This window comes from Passer domesticus, chromosome Z, assembly GCF_036417665.1.
Source record: "Passer domesticus isolate bPasDom1 chromosome Z, bPasDom1.hap1, whole genome shotgun sequence".
In the NCBI taxonomy this organism is placed as follows: Eukaryota; Metazoa; Chordata; class Aves; order Passeriformes; family Passeridae; genus Passer; species Passer domesticus.
In genome coordinates, this window is record NC_087512.1 from 69,015,327 (window position 1) to 69,021,326 (window position 6,000).

Below are 6,000 nucleotides of genomic sequence, written 5' to 3' on the forward strand. Positions count from 1 at the left end.
CAACTTCCAGGAGTCTGATGTCTTCTTGTGGATGACGAAGACTGGAGAGTTCTAGGGACTGTTTGTTGGGACGATGTGACCCTGCTGTAATTGTTCCTTTACCAATTTTTTAAGGATATTTAATTTTTTCATCTGTTAGAGGCCATTGATCAATCCATATAGGATGATCAGTTTTCCAGGTAATCTTTAAAGCGGCAGGTTTCGACGTGGTTGTCATCACAGGCCTACTTCCAGTTTTGCTCTCCACTGGGAAAGGATGTCTCTGCCCCAAACGATGAGAGGCTTCTGAGCAACAAAAGGACGCACCGTTGCAGTCTTTCCTTTAGGACCTGTAATGTTAATCATGGATGCACTTTGCAGACACACAGTAGCACCTCCAATCCCAGTGAGGAAACCTGAAGTAGCTACCAAATTCTAATCACTAGGCCAAAACATGTGAGAAATTATAGTGACATCTGTGCCAGTATCCGGCATGCCTGTAACATAAATTGTTTTACCACAGTGAGTCAGGCTACAAGTCAATTGAGGTCAGTCACGGTCCAAACATTGCACCCAAAAGACCTCTGGACCTGAGGTACTAGAAGGTACAGACACAACTGAATTCTTTGGAAAGTTGTTTTGCTTGTGGATATTCATAGGAAACAGAAATTCAATAGCAATAGGTGTTTTGGAGGAATTACCATAGGAACTTCAAGCGCAAGAGCTAAAATCTTTAGCTCTTCATTAGAGTTTACTGAGACAACAGTAGGAAGAATTGAGAGTCTAAGAAATTTGTTATTGACTTTGCCTAGAATTAAAAAATCTTGTCCTTGCTGAAAAGGATTGACAATTCCAGTAGGAATGTTCACCCAGCATAAATTATTTAATAGAGGAATTAGTTTTGAGGAGGCCAATTCGATCCTTGTGCTTGAGGATATTGAGCTGGAATCGTTTGTGGATTGGTTGATTGAGGCACAAATGACTGAGGTACCATCACCATATGAGTGGGTACTTGGTTGCCAGGGGGTACCACTACTTGTGTCTGAGCGCGGTGGGAATGCGCGCTGTTTTTGAAGTTTAACGACAGAGAATTGCCATCAATATCAAAAAGAGAGTGACAATGCTTAGCAAGATGCCTCCCTTTTCGGCATCGAGGGCAGATAGAAAGTTGTTTTGGTGGAAATGTTTTCGCAGGACAATCCTTTCTAACATGACCTGGTTTACCACAAGCAAAGCAACAAGGCTTTTTATCAGAGTCCAACTGCGCAGTGTTAACAGAATTTTCCCAAAGTTTTTCTTATTTTTTTAAAAGCTTTTCAAATTTGTCCATTAGTTTTGTCAAATTATCTTCTAATGTTTTTTCTAACGCATTGACCTGTAAATTTGCAAGGTGTGGTGATCCACCTATTCTGCTGCATGCTGTTAACATCTGCACAACAGTTGGAGGCTGATCAGGCAAAGCTAAAATAATTTTTTTACATTCATCATTAGCATTTACAAAAGCAAGGTTTTGAACAATGTAAGAACGAGCTTTTCCATCTGGACATTGCCTTTCAATTGCTTGGGTTAGTCTATCAAAAAAAGAACCATGGGATTCTGTTTTACCTTGTTTAATCAAGGTATAAGAATTTACATGTGTGCCAGCTGGCTCTACTGAAAAGAAGGCTTTCCTAGCAGCATCTTTAATATCAGCTAATACAGACCGAGGCAAATCTACTGCTTGATTTTCTGCTCTGTGGTAAGGAGGATCGCCTGCTAATTGAACAACATCTAAATCTGCATGATCAGTATTTACATATTTCTCAACCAACTTATTAAGAAGTTTTTTCTATTGTAATTCCCATAGAAGGTATTGTGAATTGGTTAAAATCAGGGAAGCTATATTTCGACAATCAGCAGGGACTAAATCGTAAGAATTAAAAGTACTTTTCAACACACTATTAAAATAAGGAGAAGAGAATCCACTTTCTTTCAAAGCCTGACATAATTCCTTTATGTCATGGTGAGAAAGACCTTCATATCTAGGGTTAACATCATTATGACCATATCTTACAGGTAATGCAAGGAGTTGTTTCTTTGAATCCAAATCTTTTTCTAATTGTTGATTAATATCAGACCAGTCCGGCAGCTTTAAAGGAGGATCAGGTTTGGAACTGACAGTTTCACTGACAGTGGCTGTTCCAGTAACCCTGCCAGTGTCCGAATTCTTGGCAGGGACGTTGCTGTAGCAACGAAATTTCTTGGGAGTTCTGCCAGGATGGGCTGGAGAACACACCTCCAAATTCTTAGCAGAGACACCTGAACAACACGCCTCCCCTGGAGCCCTGCCCAGAGGGACAGAGGCAGGCTCAGCCAAGGACCACGCCCCCTCCGGAGCCCTCCCAAGAGGGGCCGGGGAGGAGGTGTGCTCTCTGGATTGGGGAATAAATCCAAAATTTGTCTCAGCTTGGCTAATTGTCTTTGAATTTATATCTCTGATAATGTCTGAAGCCTTACTGCATGTTTCACACTGTCTCCCTGCCAGCGAGGACTCAGCTGGAGGATTGCCAGCATTAGACTGCAAGTTTAAAATGCTATATTTTCCTTCAACAACAAATGAGACAGACTTCAAATCTCTCAAAATTTCAGTCGGCGTTTCCACAGAGACTTTTCGAAAATCTCCTGCTTTCTTTTCAAACTTCTGATATACATATAAGATATAGATATAAGATATAGATTGCTGCCTATATCTTTCCCCCTGCCCTGTTCTCTGAAGGCAGCGTCACAGCTACAGCTATTTCATCCTCTGTACCAAAAGCTTGGCGACCCCTAGAAAAACCTGGCAGAGACTTAGCAGAACAATTCACTAGAAAAGGATTTTTTGAATGGCAACACACACTGCCCGCCTGAACTGAACCCAAAGGGGTGTCTGCCCGAGAAGAGGAAGAAGTGACAGGAGTGACCCCCACAGCCCCCCGACCAGGCAAAGCAGATCCCAAGCCCATCTTGGCCAACCTTGCTTGTACAGTTTCAGAACACATAATTCCTTTATTACAAAACCTTGGCAAATTATCATCTACCACCTTCACGCGGCTCGCACCCACCCCCAAACAGAACTTGCGCACATTCTCATTCCCGGAACGCAACAAAATTTCCGAACAACTTTCCTGACACGGCAAAAGTTCATTTTTTCCCAGAGGGAGGGGCGAAGGACTGCTGTCAACTGCAGAAACGCTGACAAGTCTGGAAGAAACAGTGGACGTGACCCGAGATGGAAGCTGTTCCGGTTCGCAGTCTCCAGAAGACATGACACTGGACACTTTGGAAGGAAAGGAACTTGGAGTGGAACCCGAAACTTCCACAGAAAAGGACATTGAAAAGGTATTACTTGGATTTAAAGGATCTGAGCAAGATATTTTGTTCTGTTGTTTGGAAATGCCTGTGTTAACAGTCAGTTTGTTTAAAACACTCTAACAAAGCCCTGGAAACAGGCATGAGTTTGCTTACAGTCTCATCCTTTTTGAGAGAGAACAGATTATAGATTTTCCAGTTTATTTGTTCCAAAAAAACAAAGGTAAAAGCAGACTGCAAGTCTATATTTTGAGTGTTCGCTTTTACCCAGATTAATAATTCTTTCAGTTCATTTTTTGTGATATTTGAACGTCCTTTATCTTGTAACATTTTCTCAAGCCGGTAAAAAATGTCCCATTCTGTTTTAGATAAATGATTTTTCATTTTTGTCACCCAGGAAGCCCCTAGAAAAAGATTACTTACAAAGACATCAGATGTAGAAGATGAGGGGATGATGTATTCCTCCTGGGTCTCTGGCGCTTGAGTTTTCCAAGATTTTCTTTTTTATTCTAGTCTAATGTCCTCCTCACAGAGGGGCACCATTTGACGCCGGCAATTATTTACAGACACGAACGGAACGGGACCACACCCGAACAGCGTCGTGAGCTGTTTGTTTAAGAAGCATCAGTCTCATTACATGGCTATGGCAATGAATCAATGCGAGCAGCTCGCTATCCAGACAGAAGGCCAAGGAAACTGATGGTTGCAACATATTATAAGATAGTTTCAGACCTAGTTTCAGCCAATTACATCGAGCAAAAGCATATTGACAGTCGTTCTATCCAACCACATGAAGCAAGCATAGCTTTGGTTAAAACAATAGCAGCTTTTTCTCTCATATAATGGTTCATTTATAAAAGACAAAGAACAGAGCCCTATTCATATTTAACCTTCTAAACATTTACTAAAATATACCATTTGCAACTTAGAAAGCCAAACTACATAGATTTATTGTTCTATTTCTCATGCCTTCGCCACTGCTGATATCTCTTTTCCGCTGCTTTAGCATTTCACTATTCTTACTGTCTCTGAGGCCCTTCTTTTTCCCAGCTTTCCTAAAATCCTCTAATCCCATGGATTCCCACATCTGGGCTTTTCTTGTTTGCCTGCTTTTGCAGCCATGGTAGCATTTGGGAAGGGCTCTACACAAGTCCAGGTGTTTCCCAGCCCCACGACCACCTCTGGCATGAGCCCAGCAAGTGGAGTGGAGAGAGCAGCTGGTCAGACGCCACATGTGACATCTGGGAGGCTGCATGTTGTCCTGATGCAAATTCCCTCTGCCTGTCAGACTGAAAGTCAGGACAATTCTCAAGGAATGCCTGATTAGATGAGGAATACCTTTGCATCTACAGACCCAATATTTGTGCCTTACTGGTCTCATAATGCCAAAGCATTAAAATGTTCCTGGGTGGCCTTAATTTCCACTAGGTTAGGAGATCAGGGAAAAGTTTCAATCATGCACTGCTTACAAAACAGTCCCCAGAGCCATGCATACTGTTTTCTGCCCAGCATTCACAAAACACTGCCGTTTCCTCAAAGCAAAGCAACACAAAGCTCTAGCAGGCTGCCCCACCCCAAGAGTTTCCAACCACCTTTTTCCTCTACTATCTACGTGCTATGTTCTCAGCAAAAGTGGTTTCTGCCAGCACGGTGGACACAGATCATTCATCCATGTGCAACAGCACGTGCTGGTGCTCCAGCCTGAGAGCTGGAAGTCAGGAACTTGGGCACCTGTGCTTTGAGATGCAACAGCAGCCAGAGAATGAGGCTGAGGGTGACAGCTTGAGGACGAGGCTGGCCCAGCAACAGCATGGCACACAAGCTGTGGAGGAGACACTGTCTGCATGACAGCCCTAATAACGCCACGCAAACCCCCACAGTTTTACACATTTATTGGACGCTGGTTGCTCTGCATGTATGTCTGTACTGCTGCCTTTCTAACCTTTGGGAAATGGTCAGAGCTAGCAGGATTCACCCATTATCAGGAGCTGATGCAGCCTGGGAACCTGCTGATTTACAGAGGCTTCTGGCTTTCCAGGTGAAGCCAAGGCAAGCCCTGCTGCTGCTGCTGCTGCTGCTGCTGCTGCTGCTGCTGCTGCTGCTGCTGCTGCTGCTGCTGTGGGAGAGAGCCCCAGCTGGGCAGGGATGGCACCCGTGTGCCGCGGGCTGTTTCTCCTTGCAGAGCTGGGCGGTGCTTTTGAGGCAGTAATGACAGCTGGTGGGAGAAAGAAGGGATCTTTTCCTGCACCAGCACTCGTGGATGCACTAGGGCCACCTTCAGGGGAGACTTTTGGCCCCACAAAGTCAAGCAGAGGGAAGGCTGCTTCCTTTGCAGCCTTCTTTGCTCCTGGAAAGAAGGGAGCCGAGTGAGAGGACGGGCAGCAGGGCCCGATCCCGGCCCGGGCCTGCAGGGAGGGGCGGCTGCCGCTGGGCGGCGCCATGGGCAGGGAGCGCCCCTGCGCGGGGCGGGCGGGGCGCCATGGGCAGCCGCCAGGGGGCGCCCGGGGCGGGGCGGGGCCCCTGTGTGAGGGGGAGAGCCTCGGGCAGTGCGGAGCCACAAACGGGACTGTCCGTCCGCAAGGCACAGCGCCAGGGCAAAGCACAGCTCAGACGCAGCCTGACCAGGAAGGGAACGCTCCCGTGCACTGCTAGGTGTTTTGATTGCCAGTCCTGCGCTGAGCTGGCAGGCCA